This window comes from Planococcus citri, chromosome 2 (genome assembly GCF_950023065.1).
Source record: "Planococcus citri chromosome 2, ihPlaCitr1.1, whole genome shotgun sequence".
Classification (NCBI taxonomy): domain Eukaryota; kingdom Metazoa; phylum Arthropoda; class Insecta; order Hemiptera; family Pseudococcidae; genus Planococcus; species Planococcus citri.
In genome coordinates this window covers 9,839,004-9,857,142 of record NC_088678.1, presented here as the reverse complement: position 1 = coordinate 9,857,142, position 18,139 = coordinate 9,839,004, and the positions used below count along the sequence as shown (strand labels likewise).

Below are 18,139 nucleotides of genomic sequence, written 5' to 3'. Positions count from 1 at the left end.
AAAAAAAAGTACTTTCCAAAATATCCCTGGATAAATTTCACCGTTTTTCAAATTACCTATTTAATACGTACCTACTCTGCATGCTGTCGAACCTGGGGAGGGGACGATCATTAATAATTTTCATGTTGTCAATATGGATGAGAAAATATTCATTATAATTTTTGAAAATTGTAAAAAAAAAGTTCGAAGATTATATGCATTGCGAATAAGGACTTTTGAATTTAAATATACCTAGTTAACAACCTTTCAAACATTGATTTTTTTAAATTGTAACTATCTATCTAAAATAATTTTTATAAAGTGTATTTAGAGCTTTTTTTCAGAGTTGAAAATTATAAAATACAAAATTATACATTACCTAGGTATTTGTTTTAAAAGATGCTTCGCATTATAAAATGATATTTTTGTTTTTATCTTATGTATAATTTTTGTGAGAATTTGTTACCTATTGTTGTTTTGTAAAAATAATGAGGTACTGTGCCCTAAATACGCCAGGAGCCCAATAACGCCAACAGCTGATATCTCAAGAACTAAAAGTCCTACCAGGCTATAAGGTATGCTGAGGTAGGTACTCTAAGTATACATAAAAACAATGTGACTGGTGAAATGTTGTTGTGATTTTCGAAGTGGAAATCTAAAAATTTTTCATTCAAAGTTTTTTATCGGTGATGCGGTGCAAACATCAAAAAAGTAATTTTGAAAATAGATGAAGAAAAAAATATTTTTGATAAGTTCATTAGCTTTTTAATGAATATTTGTACCTTTTTCTACACGTTAAGCTCATAGACGATCCATTTTACGCATTTTTTCATGCTAAAATTTTGCTTCAAAGTTGAACATAGGGGTGTCTTAACAACACCAACGTAATTTTTTTTCCATTTTTTTTTCAGAAATGTCAAAAAGTAGAGGTGATTTGTAAGTAATAATTACCTATTTTAATATTATTGATTTTCAATAAATTTTTTTGCATTTCTCACAATTTTTTATTTTTGAAATTTGAAAGTGCATTTTGATTGGGGTTAAAATTTACTTTTGCGGATAATTTTGGTGGTAGGGTATACATTTTTCATCGTAGATTTCAGTAATTGCATTCAAAATTGGTTTTATCGCAAAATTTTATATTTAAAATTGAAATCACTTTTTCAAAATTTGAAAATGCATTTTGAATTGGGGTTAAAATTCAGTTTTGCGGATAATTTTGGTGGTAGGGTATGCATTTTTCATCGTAGATTTCAATAATTGCATTCAAAATTGGTTTCATCGTGAAATTTTAGGAGAAAATTTGAAAAAAAAATTTGCATTTTTTTGAACTTTTTCGAAATTTTAAAATGAATTTTGATTGGGGTTAAAATTTGTTTTCGTGGATAATTTCGATGGGAGGGTACGTATTTTTTATCGTAGATTTCATTAATTGCATTATAAATTGATTTCATCGTGAAAGTTTAGGTGAAAAATTAAAAAAAAAAAATTGTTGGTGTTATTGGGTACCCAGTTCCAAACAACGCCAGAATGGTGACCTCACTTTGAACCGTTATTGCTCGGAGGGAAAAATTTGTAAAAATTCAAACATTCGCTCAAAAGATACCTTCATGTATCCTTTATCACCAGCACCAATCAGAATGACAATACATTTGAATGTGATTGAGTAATTCCAATTTTTTGAGTGCATGGCGTTAATATGGCACAGTACCTTGTTTTATAAGACATACCATTTTTATAAATTTTTATTAATAAATTCATTGCTTATTCCTCAACATCAATTAACTGGAATTTTATTCCTCTCAAAGTTGTAGCCTATTTGTGATAGAATAGGTAATTTTTTTTGACATTGATATAATCTATTTTTATGCTGGGAGGTCCGGCCAAAATTGTTACCTAATGAGCTAATCTGTGAGACTCTGGTCTGTGCTGAACTGACTTGAAAACTAGAGAAAAAAATAATATTTATGTAGGGTACATATTGAACTGTTTATTAGGCAATGAGAACTGAGTAGGTAGTGAAAACTTGGAAACAATTATTCTGCATAATTCCCAATAATAAAGTACATATTTTATGTACAATATTTTGTTTGATTTTATTACTAACATGCAGAAGTTCATTTTTGGCTTTTCCACAACGATTTGAAACTCTTGACAAAATTTGAAAACTCGCTGAATTGCACCAAAAATTGTGAAATTGTGATCTTTCTCCAGTCAAGTGATAGCGTGAACCATAGTCAGACGATATCTTATTGAAATTCGAAACGCCCGCTCGTCATAATACCATTCTTTGAATATATTTGATTACCGCTTACAAAGAAACGACGACGACGACCAAATTTACCAAAAATTCACTTTTGAACTCATACTGTAGGAATTTTGCGGTGTTTATCTGAAATGCTCGAGAGGCCGAGAGGGTGTATACAATAAACACAGAACAAAGTTATCAAGAGGAGTTGAAGGTCGTGTTTGAACACTTCAGCGGTTTAAAAATGCTGGAAAAACTGTAAAAAGTTACCGGAGGCTCCAAATCGTGCCACAACTAGTACTTATTAAATAATTTGTTGATGCGACGAAGGGGAGTGGTTGGTTCGAAGAAATTTTGCACATTGGTTTGGTTCACGTATTTGTTGAAAAAAATTTATATTTCAAAAAATGTTTTCAAATCACTCTTGAAACAACATTTTAAAATTTTTTTGAATTTTCAAAAATTTGTCAAAAATTTAAAAATGAACGTCAGGAATTGAAATTATAGTTACGATAGTTAGTTGTAGTGCAGGGCATGCTTGAATAACTTGAAAAAATAGTTAAGCACGTATACAAATTACGTGAGCTGGGTCTACGAAAAATGATCAAATCGTTTGTCTGAAAAAAATTCTGTTCGGTTTAAACACAGCACAAAGGCAAAAAAAATCCATAATAACGCCGTTTAAGTTAGCCTATGCAACCTTGAAATCAGCTGCGAAAAACAACCCCTAACATCGGCGACTGGTCGACGCCAAACATCGAACTTCTACAGACCATATCGACTATCGTATGCAACGAAATTCTGTTTTTATGAATTTCGGCTATATATAAGAACAACGTGAAAAGTCTCGTTTGATGGAATTTTTATCATAATTTCGTTTTATCTTCATCGCAGAAAAGAATGAGTTCAATTTTTTATTCTGCCAATTTCAACGTAGGTACCTATGAAATGAAATAATTTGAAATGTGAATTTGTTTCTTGTTCGTAACATTTTCCAACTGTGACAGAGGGAAACTGCATATTCTGTATATGGGATGGATATCGAGAGGAATTGATGGAATGTTATACCTACTTATACGTGAGTAATCTACCTACCTACCTATCTTTTTGAACGCTTTGTAATGACGTGAAAGTCGCTTATTATTATCACGTGATATATCGAATTGTATGTTTTTGATGACGTTGAACACGAATATGACGTCAGATTTTTGATTGGCCCCATCCACAGCCACCAGCACCTCCCAAAAGGGCTAAAAGTTTAAAAAAAAATTTCTATTCATGCGACCCATGAAATATGTAGAATGTTCTCGGTGACACTGAGCACGAATATGACGTCAGATTTTTTACTTGACCACGTATATAAAAATCATTATCTATTTGCTGAACTTTTACCAATTATGGGGGAGCCCGCATAAGGATCACTTGCAACCCCCTGCCGATCCACCGGGACAACTCTTTTCTTGAAGGGGGAGTCCTAAGGAACATTTCTATCCCTTGTCCCAAAAAAAAGTGGCCAAACTTACAAAATGGCGGGCACTTTGATTGACAAAGTCAGCCGAAATCGCAGATTTTGCTTTCCAACATAGGACTAGCATAAAATGTTTTAAACCGTACAAAGGTAGATCGAAAGACCAGGCAAAAATTCATCACCTGTTAAAATTTCAAGTGCCAAAGTGCCTTTTTCGATTTTTGGTGAATTTTCAAAAATCAAATTTTGGCCAAAATGTGAGAAAAAATCAAAAGTTTACCAAATTGACCTAGAAAGCTTAAATTTGGGATGTACCCCATTTTCGACCTGGCTAATCGATTGAAAACTGTTTCAACCCGTTTTGACCAGTTCTGGAGCCTCCAGCAGATTTTTGAAACTGGAAATTCTCACAAAATGTCATCAAATGGAGTTGGAAAGCCGAAATTAATTCTGCAAACTAATTTCAATACGCTATGAAGTCGACTGCAGGTAAATTTCAAGTCGTTTTGGAGCCTCCAGCGATTTTTTGAAAATTACTAGAGCCTAGCCCCAGTAGATTTTTGAAACATGAAATTTCCCCAAAATTTAATCAAATAGGGTTAGCAATCCGAAATTTACTCTACAAACTAATTTCAATATAATAATATGGAGTCGAATGCACGATGGTTTCAAGCGGGTTTGAAGCTTCCAGCTACTTTTTGGGAATTTCAGTTCTCCTAAAAACGCCATGAAACCTTTCAAAAAGTCACTAGAGGCTCCAAAATTACTTGAACACACCTGAAGTCGTTTTCAGAGGGTGTTAAAATTGGAGTGCATAATTATTGGGGAAATTTCAAGTTTAAAAAATTTACTGGAGGCTCCAATAATTTCCAAAAAATTGCTGGAGGCTCCAAAACAACTTGGAATACTTGCAGTCGACTTTGCAGCGCATTGAAGTTAGTTTGAAGAATTCATTTTGGCTTTTCAACTCCATATGTGATGGAATTTTGTGAGAATTTCGAGTTTCAAAAATCTGCTGGAGGTTCCAGAACTGTTTCAAAACGGTTTGAAACAGTTTCCACTCGATTTGACAGGTCGAAGATAGGGTATATATCCCAAATTTCAGCTTTCTTGGTCAATTTGGTAAAATTTTGATTTTTTAAAATTCTCCAAAAATCAAAAAAGGCACTTTAGCACTTGAAATTTTCACAGGTGATGAATTTTTGCCTGGTCTTTCGATCTACGTTTGTACGGTTTAAAAAATTTCGTTAAAGTCCTTTGTTGGAACGAAAAATCTGCGATTTCGGCTGACCTTGTCAATCAAAATGGCCGCCATTTTGTAAGTAGGGGTCATTTTTTTTTGAGGACAAGGGCTAGAAATGTTCCTTAGAACTCCCCCTTTCAGAAAAAAGTGGTCCTGGAAGATCGGCAGAGAGGTGCAAGTGATCCTTATGCTGGCCCCCCGACTATTATATTTCATGTGTCACACGAATGAAACCATTTTTTTTTGACTTTATAACCCCCTTTGAGGAGGTGCTGGGGGCCGAGAATGAGGTCCAACCAAAAATCTGACATCATATTCGTCTTCAGCGTCACCAAAAACATACCATTCGATATATCACATGCCCCACATTTTTTTTGAAAAATTTGCCCAAAATGAAGGGGGGTGCTCCCCTCTATCAAAAGATCTTATCTCGAAAATTAAATATTTCGAAAAAACATCAAAAGGTACATCTATGGAATTTTTTTCAGAATTTTAAATGGTATGTAGCTCTCACGTACAGCGCAATTTTGAAATTTGAACTTGCAATTTGAAAGTTCAACGTTCAACTTTTGAAAATTTCAATACTCAAATAGTTCAGAATGCAATGCCCCTTTGAACTATGAAATCAATTTTGATCATAGTATCAGTATCACAGCTTTGGAGGCATGCGCTGCTGAAGTTGAGTAGGTACCTCGAGACAATGTGAAAATAATAGAAGTCCTCCCCACCCCCATGAGTGGCTGTGACTAAACTGATTATGGGTTTCTTACATATTGACTTGGTAGATATTGCAAAGAAAAAATATGAGCTAAATCTAAGCTTCGAACTTTAAAAATTTAAGAGCCAATACGGTACTCAAAGTCTGACAAATCAAGTTGACGTTTCAATTTTTTTTATTTTGTTTTTCTGAAGGCTCCTTGCCAATTGAGCTGGAATGCACGAATATCGAACCTGCATTACTGTTTGTGACACGTACCAATTTCCCCCTTGATTTTCGCATTGAAGACTGATCTACAAAGAAAAAGGATTACTAATGGAGATCTTCAAATTTATTATTTTAACATGGCTCACCAGCTTCATACCTGCAGCATATTGTCAAATGGGAAACTCTAGCTCAGATTTGATTTGCAACATCACCATCTTCAAAGAGGATGGCACTTATCCTGGAGCTGTAATAGACGTGTGGCAATCACAAATGATAGACACGTGCCTCGAAAATTACACAGAAGAAGACATTATTACAAGTTGCGAGCGTTTGAACAATTTAAAGAGCGCTGATCCGGATTTATTTATTCCGATAACAAACAACATTACTAACATAACTTACACAAATAAATATTGCGGGTATTGTAACAACGACAATGAAACGAATTGGAAGTGGAGTTACTGGAATTCTTGGACAACGTTTAGATTTTTGAAAGACCCATGCAGTAAATACACATCAAAAATAAAAGCATCAGAAGTTAATGACCTTGACAAATGGACTGAGACTTTCCTCAGTGACGGGATGATATTGGAAGCCACTTCTTATCTCAGAAAATTGCAGTGCTCTGGAAAACAAAACTGGTCAATTAACTTGATAAAGGTTGTGATTCCATGTTTAGTGGAAAATTATTTGTATGGTCAATACGACAGATTGATTTCGTGCCAATATTATGAGAAAAATGGTCGAAGTTGTACTCACATGGAGTTCCTCATCGATGGATACTCTTTTCAATATCGTGAAAAGAACAAGTTTTATCGTCACTTATCAGAAATAAATCTTACTGGAGGTGACTATATCGTCGAAACTCAGAAAGATGATGTATTTTATATGTGTAGACAAATTTACCACGCTGCATATTGGGGTAAACTTGTTCGCATCGGTATTTCCATAGTATCTCTATTTATTTATTTATTCGTGAATTTCGAAAAGCAATATTTTGAGATTTTCTCAAACCAACTTTTGTATATTTATTCGATAGGATTGATAGTAATGTGTGTTCTGTTTACCTACATCTATTTACAATTCCCAGTCTCAGACGTTTCCTTCAACGTTGCTAAAATTTTTTGGGGTTATCACTCGTCCTGGACGATCATAATTTTTATTGTATTTTGTAATACAGCTTTATGCATGTGCAACCGATGCGAAAGTATAGCTGAAGGGAATACAAATGGATACTATTCAGTGTTTATTTTCGTTTTTGGCCTCTTATTACCTTTTTTCTTACCCATAATGTATCTCAGGTACTTAGAAACCAATGAAAATCAGTGTCCCTCAATTCCCAGTCATTTGGCTGTGCCGGACGATCGTAGTCAAATTTTATGGTTTTTTGAATTCATCTTGGACCCAAACTTGGCTTTCTTAATGCCTACAGTATTTGTGGTGGGAATATTTTGCATACTGGTTGATGTGTCTCGTGACTCTGATGCAAGGAACACGATGAATTCTCCTGTTACTTTATTAAAAATGGAATTGATTATGGGTATTCATTGGGTACTGTACAAACTTTGTTTGGGGTATTATGGGAATGAGAATTCGTACACTGTTATTGGCCTATCCATAGATATGGATACGATAGCACAGTTGAGCATTGATATTCATGGTGTGCTTGTATTTTTCGTTTTAATAAATGAAAATAGCATTAATGGCATTTTGAACAAGTTTGGATATAGACGAGGAAATACTATTCAACAGAACAGTTATGGTGCGACAGAGACAACTGTACGATATCAGTTTTGAAACGTTTTAATATTGTCAGAAGAATATTTTACGTAGGTATTGCTTCGTTAGGTACTATATTTTATTTGAAATAAAAATGCAATACCTGTGAGTGTGAGGATGAAAAGTAGACAAAATTTTATACTTTTACACGTAAAAATTTTTCAAACAAAAATTTTTGTATCCTTTTTGTTATTTGCAAAATTGAGTTTGGAGCCATCTTTGCGCCTCAAAAAGTTCAATAACTCAAATAGTCAACATTTACCATTTTTGCAGTTTAGATGAAAAATATTGGCAATAATGAAAAATTTGTAATTGGCATAATTGAAGAGTGGTTTTCCAAAAGGGAATAAATCATTTTTTTTTGAAAATCAAGTTTTTCACGCCATTGTGTTCTATACAGGGTGCCAAGAAATATCGTGAACCCCGAAGAAAGTTTTTTTTTTTTATTAAAAATATAGGTTGGCAATGCGAAATGGATGCGTGTATGATTGGTGGAATGTTATCACCTCAGTCTAACAACCAATCATGCGCTATCATTATTATCATTCACTGTGATGAACCAAAACATTTGGCAGAAAACTTTTTTAGGGGTTCACGATAGTTCTGGACACCCTGTAGGTTGTATCTCACCTATTTATAATGCCTTACCTACCCAAAATACCTATTTATTTACGCGCAATACAGCTTTTCTGTAAGTTTGCAGATTGCAATTGTTTTTCCAAGATGCAATAAGTCATGATTACTCTGTTTTCATTAATTTTATAGCGAAAGTAGAGCTGTGAACAATGTTTTTTTTTAATAGATATTATTACTGTAATACTTTATTTTCATTTTTATTGTCAAAATGGAGGTAAATTTTTTTAAAATGATAGTGCTGTAGATAATACTTAATTTTTGTAAATTTTATCTCCAAAATAGAGGTAAAAAATTTTTTTCAATTGAAAATTTTCTTTTTCTAAATCCATAGTACTGTAGTACTTGATCATTTTGTTAATTTTAGTGCTAAAATAGAGGTGAAATTTTTTTTGGCAGGTAATTTTGTTGTCGAAATAGTGGTAAAATTTTTTGTTTTACTTGATCGAAAATCTTTTTTTCAATCAATAGTACCTACTGTAATGCTCAATTTTTGTCAATTTTATTGTCAAAATGGAGGTAAAAAATTTTTTTAATCAAAATTTTTTTGGGAATTTTATTGCCAAAATGGTGGTAAGTAAACATTGTTTTTAAATCGGTACTACTGTAATACTTGATTATTTTGTCAATTTTATTGCTAAAATGGAGGAAAAATTTTTTTTGATTGAAATTTTAAATAGTGGTAAGATTTTCTGTTTCAATCAAAAATCATTTTTTTCAATCAATAGTAGGTACTAGAGCTGAAAACGGTACTCGCTGACAGCGGGTAACTGTCGTATCCGTATCATAAATTCTCGCTACTCACTAGTAGCAGGTAGCTAGTTGAAAAAATGTCGCACCAGTTCACGATATAACTAGTAGCGCATTGAATGCGTAGCCGGTGTACTGGCATGACATCATCATTGTCATCAATCATGTCAAACGCCAATCACACATACGAACGACAGGTGTCGAAGCGTAACTCCTCCCACTTACACATTATCAAATTTTGGGGTGCGTGCGCAGACCAAGTGCGAAAACATTCGGGTTATACTCGCTATACGCTACTATCTATATCCGAATCAACCCGATACAACCACTAGCGGGTTTAGCCGGTATTTTAACCAGATACCAGTTAGCGGGTAGCATAACCGTTTTCAGCTCCAGTAGGTACCTACTGTAATGTTTGATTTTTTTTCAATTTTATTGCCAAAATGAAAGTGAAACATTTTTTTTTGATCAACAATTTTTTGTCATGGTAATTTTGTTGCCAAAATAGTGGTAAAATTTTTTGTTTTACTTAATCAAAAATCTTTTTTTTTCAATTAATAGTACCTACTGTAATGCTCAATTTTTGTCAATTTTATTTTAATTTTCATCACCAAAATGGAGGTAAAAAATTTTTTGTAATCAAAATTTTTTTGGTAATTTTATTGCTGAAATAGTGGTAAGAATTTTTTTTATTCAAAAACTTTTTCTTCTTATTTTTGTTGTCTCGAGAAATTATTATTTTTTCGCTTGTATGGGTTTCTAGCCAAAGGAAGTATAGCTTGATGAGGGGGCTGCCCTTTGAGCCGTCAAGCTGACTTTCCCAAAGTTCGGTTATAGCACCGAATTCTTGACCAGATGGGCTGAACAGCTCACCGGATCAAAGTTCAATGATGATGATGATCTTTTTTTTCAATCAATAGTATTGTAATACTTAATTTTTGTTAAAAATACAGGTAAAATTTTTGATAATTGTTTTTTTTGGTCATGTACTTTTGTATTGTGAATTAGAGTTGACTTACATCAATTTGCAACACCGGTTCTATCATATATGTAAATGAAAACATGAAAAATAGTTTTTCCAAAAAGAGATAAATCAGTTTACTTTTTCTGCCGCAGAAGCGCTGCAAACTCGAGTTACACAAGTGAAACCAACACCTACTTATTGAGGTAGATCCAATGCAACATGCAGGATAAGTTGTGTACTCCAAGTGCTTCACATGGCTTCAAAAGGGCACTAAAAACATCATTTACTTATCTCAAAGTCATAATTTTTGACTTATTGCTGTCTGGAAAACCAGTCTTCAATTGTTCAGAATTGAATTTCCTTTCAAATGAACTATTATATACCTGTGGTAGATTTTATTGTTTTTTATCACTCTATAAGCCTTACCTAACTCTTCAATTAAATTTTTATTTTTTTAATTCTAGGAATTTATTTGTACCTACTACCTACTTATATGAAATTATCAGAATCCAATTGACGAAAACATCGCCAATTGCTGACAAATTTACCCAAGCAATCGTCAATTGGTGATACATTTGCCCATAAAGTGGTAAGTTTACACGAAGAATACATTTTTTTAAAATGAAAAGTTTGCTCAACAAAATTTTGTGTTCACATTGGCTCAAAATGTTGCCAGATTATTTTCCCACAGAAAATGTATTTCTGAAATAGCCAAAAAATTTGTTTAAAAAATCGCGTATTCAAAGTGTATCCTATTTTGTACTTCGCTTCAAATGTCGTCCACAAGAATGAATTCTCGTTGGCGAAATGAACTCCAGCATTTATGATTATGGTATATTGTGTATAGGCATGCTCTTTCAATCCTTCCGAGTTTTGTTCAAATCGAAAATTGTAAGTCTGAAAGGCTTCTCGTTAGAAAAAGTTTCGATGAATTCTTAATATTAGGTACCTATGTAAAACTTTTGAACATTGAAAAAATGATCAATTTTTGACATTTAAAAATTAGGTATGCTTATCAGATTTTCAAAAACTGAAAAATAACATTTGCATCCATTCATACTTTGAACTTGATCGAAGTGGACTTCCGACTTTGAATACCAAATCTATTGGGGTAGGTCAAATTTTATACTGAAATCAATACGTACTTACGGTCAATGAACTGACATTGAACTTGAAAAAAAATAGATAGGCAAGTACATACCTACTCGTAGTAAAAATTACGTGAGCTGGGTCTACGAAAAATTAGCCAATCGTTTGTCTGAAAACAATTTTGTTCGTTCTAAACATTGTACAGAGGCCAAAAAAAAATCTATAATAACACCATTAACTAGTTACAACCTTGAAGGCAGCTGCGATTAACAACCCTGAACCCCTAACATTGGCGACCTGTCGACGCCAAATATCGAACTACTACTGCCCATATCATGCTTTATACGTAACAAAACTGTGTTTATATGAAATTCGGCTGTACTCGGTCGTACATATAAGAGCAACATGAAGTCGTTTTATCTTCATCACAGAAAAGAATCAGTTCAATTTATTTCCAATGTGTATGAAATGAAATAATTTAAAATGTTAATTTGCTTCTTGTTTCTAAATTTTTCAACTGTGACAGAGAAAACCTGCCTATTCTGTTGATGGAATGTTATACTCGTAATGAGTGAGTACCTATCTACACATCTTTTTGAACGTTTTGTACGTAATATGTATTATTTACGATCATTCGGAGTGTAGCTCTTGTTTCTGTTCAGAAATCCATACTTATCTCAAGCTTCATCTGCCTATTCTGTTGATGGAATGTTATACTTATACGTGAGTACCTATGTACCTATCTTTTTGAACGCTTTTTGTAAGGATATTACTTACGATCATTCGAGTGTAGCTCAGCATTTAATTTATTTCTAAACATTTTTTGTTGCTGCGTTGACCTTTTTTTTTATTATTGTTATAAACTAAGTATCGTGGTAAAGTAAATTGCTCAAAAAAATCCTGGTTCCATGATGAGGCCCCGAGAAGGAATTTTGGAAAAATTATAATGTTTTTTTGAATCTGAAAATCATTCTGATTCATAGCAAAAAAAAAAAAATACTTGGACAATGTACATGGTATTCGGGGACTAGTACTTACAAACTTCAGATTTGGATAAACTGGTTACGAGTAAAAAAAACTAAGATGAATAAGTTGCTTATCTTGAAAATTGAAGGGGGAAAATACGTTTTCAAAATAGAAGAACCAAAATCCAATTTAGATCATTGGAGTGTGTCTGTGTATAACTGTATACCTAGTACTTACTTTGAAAAATGAACAAAATTACCTATTATGACTTTTTTCCTAACTTTCAAATTAAAAGGGGCTACGAATGATTTTCATTTTCAAAAAATCGTGATGAAAAAAATGAGTGCGAAAATGAATGCTACTTCAAAGACTAAACAAATTTTGTTATGATCATTTTTTTTCTTATTTTAAAATTTGAACAGTTTTTGAAACTCATCAATTTTTGATTTGCTAAAAATTTCATTAAATTTTTTAATTTTCAAGCTTCAAATTCTTTTAAATTTTAGAATAAGAAAAAAAATGACCGAAACAAAATTTATTTATTTTTTGACGTAGTAAGTATTCAATTTCCATATTTATTTTTTTCATCGCGATTTTTTGAAATTAAAAATCATTTGTAGCCTCTTCAAAGGCAAAAAGTCATGATAGATAATTTTTTTTATTTTTTGAAGTACTGTCGACTCCCCCTTCTCCAAATGGTCATAATTGGATTTTGGTTCTTAGATTTTGAAAACTTGTTTTGTCCCCTTTAATTTTCAAGATACGCAGGAAAAATTGGCACATCAATTTTTTCTTCTGGAATGTGTTTAGATGAACCCCCTGAACTACAAAAAAAAAAAAAAAAAACGAACCTCCTACCCCTGGAGCTAATTTTTTTAGAGGGCTAAAACCAGTTCCGATTCACGTTTTTTGCGATTTACTCCGAAAATATTAGGTTTATGAGAAAAACTACCATGACTAAAAATGTTCCCCTTCAAATTCTCGGCAATTTGATACTACGCTCGATACCCAACCCTCGACAGGGTTGTCTGAAAAAAGGGGTGGAAAGAGTAGGTGTTTCAAAAAAGGTCAGTCCAATAAATCGATCAAAGTTACCACTTTATATCATTCGTTTTCGCTCAAATTTTTTTACAAAGTCTACTCACCCAACTAATAATCACACCTTCATTGATTGATCTTCAAACCTCCACGGGGGTTGTTAGGGGGGGGGGGGGTGCTTGATTTTTCAAGTAACGCACAGCTGAATCATATATTTGATAAACGAATCTGGGCATCCGATATATCGACTAGTAGGTATGTTTTAGAGGTCACTGAATACGAATACCAACTTATTTTTTGGGTCCAACTCCTCAAAACCCCTCTGTGCCTCAAAAAGGAGGTTAAAATTTTGAAAAATCGTGAAAATGTCGAGTGATACATCGAATGGTATGTTTTCGAGGTCGCCAAGTACGAATATGAACTTATTTTGTGGATCGCACCCCCCCATGTCCCTTTGTGCTCCAACAAGGGGGCTAAAATTTCAAAAAATCATCAAAAAGTCGAGTGATATATATCAAATGGAATGTTTTTGAGGTCGCCGCAAGCACAAATATAAACTTATTTTTTGGGTCTCACACCAAAATGTCCCTATGTGCTCCAAAAAAGGGGACAAAATTTTGAAAAATCAATAATCAAAAACTGATGGATGAGTGAGCGTTTTAAAAAATACTCTTGAGATGTAAGATGTTTTCTTTGTAAAATGAGCGTTCAAACTTTTTGAATAGTGATCCCGATAATACCTTGAAGACACCTCCACCTCATCCCTCTTCCCTCAGAAAGTTACTCCAATCAGTGTTTTTGAGAGTACTTCAGCAGTCCCTTTACAAAAATACAAAATATGTTCACAATTTTCAAAAATTCTGGAAATAATTACCTCTCTACTTTCTCATTCTCAGGGCATTTCAGGAGTCCTAACTATTTCCCGATTTTTTCCTTGTAGAAATTTTCTCGTTTTTAGCACAAAAAAAACAAGAACTAGGTAAAAATTTGTCCACGAATGAATTTTTTCTGCGTTGGCTTCAGTTTTTAATGGGTCCAGCTCCCTACTGGGAGCATTTAATTATGAACAAAAAAACTGCACGTAGGTACTTACTTATTATGCCATGTTTTCCAGGTCTCCATGAAAAAAGAGAATTTGGGCTATCAGAAACTTTTTAGCGGAAATTCGTATATTTCATTTCTCGGTGAACCGGGTGAACTGATTTAATTGCAAGCAGTAAAATTCGAACTTTGTTTGTTTGTTTGTTTTTTTTTTTTGAAGGCTCCTTGCCAATTTGTATTGAAGACAGATCTACAAAGGAAACCGGATTATTGATGGGGGTGTTGAAATTCATTATCCTAACATGGCTGACAAGCTTCATCATACCTGCAGCATATTGCCAAATGGGAAATTCTAGCTCAGAATTGATTTGCAACATCACAATTTATCAAGAAGATAAAACTAATCCTGGAACTGTATTAAACGTATGGCAATCAAAAATGATAGACAGTTGTCCTGAGAATTACACAAATCAAGATATTATTACAGGTTGTGAACGTTTAATAAATTTCGAGAACTCTGATCCGGACGTATACATTCCGATAACAAACGACATCACTAAGATAACCTTCACAAATAAATATTGTGGGTATTGTAATAACGAAAATGAAACCAATTGGAAGTCGATTCAGTGGTATAGTAATTGGGATACGTTTAAATTTAAGGAAACCCCGTGCAAAAACTATACATCAAAAATAAAATCATCAGACGTGAATGACCTTGACAAATGGACACAGACTTTCATTAGTAACGGGCTGATACTGGAAATGACCTATTATGGCAGAAAGATGCAGTGCTCAGGAAAAAAGAAATGGCCAATAAAGTTGTTATTCTGGGTGATACCTTGTTTAATGGAAAATTATATATATGGTCAATACAACAGATTGAGTTCGTGCCAATATTTAGAGAAAAATGGCAGGAGTTGTATTGAGATGGAATTCCTCATCGATGGTTCCTATCACGAATATAAATCGATGGATTACTTTCGTTTATCACAAATAAATCTTACTGGAGGTGATTATTTAGTCCAAACTGCCAATGAAGATCTATTCTATATGTGTAAACAAATTTACGAGGCTGAATATTGGAGTAAACTTTTACGCGTCTTTATTTCTATAGCATTTCTATCAATTTATTTAATCGTGAATTTTAATAAACAGTATTTTGAAATTTTCTCAAACCAACTTTTATATATTTACTCGATAGTATTGATAATAATGAGTGTGCTGCTCACCTACATCTATCTGAAATTCCCAGTCTTGTATGTTTCCTTCTATCTGGCTAAAATTTTCTGGGTTTATCACTTTTTGTGGACGACGTTAATTCTCATTTTGTTTTGTCATATAGCTTTCTGCATGTGCAACCGATGCGAAAGTGTAACCGAAGGGAATACAAATAGATACTATTCGTCATTTATTTTCGTTTTTGGCCTCTTATTACCTATATCCTTACCCATAATGTATCTCATCTTCTTAGAAGCCGATGAAAATCAGTGTCCTTCAATTCCTGGTCATTTGGCTGTGCCAGACGTACCTAATGAAAGTTTACGGTTTTTGAAATTCATCTTAGAGCCGAACTTGTCTTTCTTTATGCCTACAGTATTTATTGCGGGAATATTCTTCGTACTGATTGATATGCCTCGTGATTCTGATGTTACGAGATCGGTTACTGTATTAAAAATGCAATTGATTGTGTGTATTCATTGGGTACTGTATAAATTTTTTTCAGAGTATTATGGGAATAAAAATTCGTTCACTATTGTTGGTCTATCTCTAAATATGGATATAATCGCACAGTGGAGTATTGATATTCACGGTATTATTATTTTTTTTGTTTTATTAAATGGAAGTAGCATGGTTAATTGTATTTTGAACAAGTGCGGATGTAAATGGGGAAATACTGTTCAGAAGGATAGTCACGGTGCAGCAGAGACCAGTGTGTAATAATTTCAGTCTTGAAGGTTTCAAATTTCAGGGGCATATTTTATGTAGGTATTGTATTATTACTACATTTTATTTTAAATAAAAATGCCATATTTACTATGAGGAAGAAGCTAAAAATTAGGCAAAATTTTATAATTTTACAAACTTTGAGAAATTTTTTGGACTTGGAAGCAAATTGTGCAATTTTGAAACCAAAATTTAAACTTTGATCAAAATTGTCTCTTTAAAAGTAATATGTATTTTTTGTGATCAAAAATGTGATTTTCTGAAATAATAAACATGGTTGATTATATAACGAACTTATGAAATTTTTGGTCCATTTTGAAAAAATTAAAACCCCAAATGAGCTTCAATTTTTCGTTTTAACGACCGAATTTTTTATTAAAGGAGACCTCAGGGATTCTCATACTCTCGTGAAAAGACGTGTTCAAAATCAGTGACCAAGTCATCGAGAGTTTCACTCGAGGGCAAATTTTTTACCACGAACTGAAGAATTTTTATTCGCATTTTCAGGTCAAATTTCAATTTTTTACTGTTTTTTTTTTCTTTCTTAAATTACTTATATTTTATTTTCAATTTTGTCATGTAATAATTTAATGTTTATGCATTTATACGTACATGGAGAAAAATAATAATTCAGAAAGATGTATTCTGTGATTTCGGGGGGGGGGAGATGGGTTATTGATTATCTTAATGATAGAATAACATTAAATAACATGAATAATGAGAATTGAGAATTTGAGGATTACTATAGGTTGGTATAGTTCTAAATATGAATGAAAAATTCCAAGATTTTATGTGTCTAGAAAGAATTTTTGAATTCAAATAGATTTCCAAGCTTCGATCGTAGTTTCTTAAATGGTGAGTTTTAAAAATAATGACTACATAATGTACCTAAGAGCCTTCTTTTAGGTATTTTTGTATCAAGATACTCTGCATTTACCTAAAGAGTGACATTTTTTTTGTATCTAGGTATATACTTGAGTATTTATTTACTGATTTTTGTGTGTTTTTGATTTACATGTGTGTTATTGTTATTTTCTATAGAATACTTTTAGAAAAAATTACCCAATAATTGGGTACTTAGGTATAATTTGTAAACTAATAATATAAAAAAAACTTCAAGATTTAATGTACTTAACTCAGGGAAAATTTTGAATTCAGAACTTTCTAAAATAATCATTATGCGATTCGAGAGCTTTTTTCCAGGCTTGAAGATTAAAATGATGATTGATGATGTATGTATTTATTTTTTTAAAGACGCTTTGCATTTACATGGTGATATTATTTTTATACCTATTTACTTATGTATTTTTGTGTGCATTATTAAATTCAAGTACATAAATTACTTAGTTATCTACTTTTTTTAATGGAATTTTTTGTCAGACATTTTTATAATTTACAAGTACATACATTTAAAAGTTCATAGCGTGTTACTTCTTTTTTTCATAATCTAAATGGATTAAATTTTTCCACTCTTCAGTGTGAATTATTTAATTCGGCCTGAACTTATTTTAGAAAACTTTCGACTTAAGGTAGAGTGGGGGGTGATTGCAAAAACGGGGTAATTGCAAAATTTGTTACCTTATGCAAAAAAATATCAATTTTCTGGTTGTGCCAACTAGGGGGTGTCGAATCAACAACCTTTACTGACATATTCACCTGATCACAACTCGCAGAGTTCAACTTGTTGCTCCGTAGCAAACACTTTTATCAAAGCATGTTGAAACCACTCATAAGTAAAGTTGGAGGTGTTTTTTAAAAAAATGCATGTGAAAATAGAAAAAACTGTTGATTTATCTGGAATTTTCACGATTTAGGGTCATGAAGGATTAAAGCTTTGGGTAAGATATTGCAATTTGTAATTTTTTTTAAATTTTGGCTGTAAATTGCGTTTTTGCAATTACCCCAGGAAAAACCGACTCGGGGTGATTGCAATAACAATTTTTTTTTCATTTTTGCACTAACCACAAATATTTTTTTGCCCTAAATAACTTGAAAATGGTTCGAAATTACAAAAAAAAATAAACTTCCACGGTCACATTGACAGTTTTACTGAATTTTAAAATTATTGC

At 32.7% G+C, this 18,139-nt stretch overlaps 2 long non-coding RNA genes across 2 annotated transcripts; both read left to right on the top strand.

Moving 5' to 3' along the window:
• The first annotated feature begins 2,412 nt into the window (after positions 1-2,412).
• Positions 2,413-9,994, top strand: LOC135834558 (uncharacterized). Its single transcript, XR_010556696.1, has 2 exons — positions 2,413-3,305; positions 5,851-9,994. It is a non-coding gene; the product is annotated as an uncharacterized LOC135834558 (long non-coding RNA).
• A 709-nt stretch (positions 9,995-10,703) lies between these two features.
• On the top strand, positions 10,704-17,464 carry LOC135834557 (uncharacterized). Its single transcript, XR_010556695.1, has 3 exons — positions 10,704-11,649; positions 11,724-11,801; positions 14,344-17,464. It is a non-coding gene; the product is annotated as an uncharacterized LOC135834557 (long non-coding RNA).
• Positions 17,465-18,139: the final 675 nt, after the last annotated feature.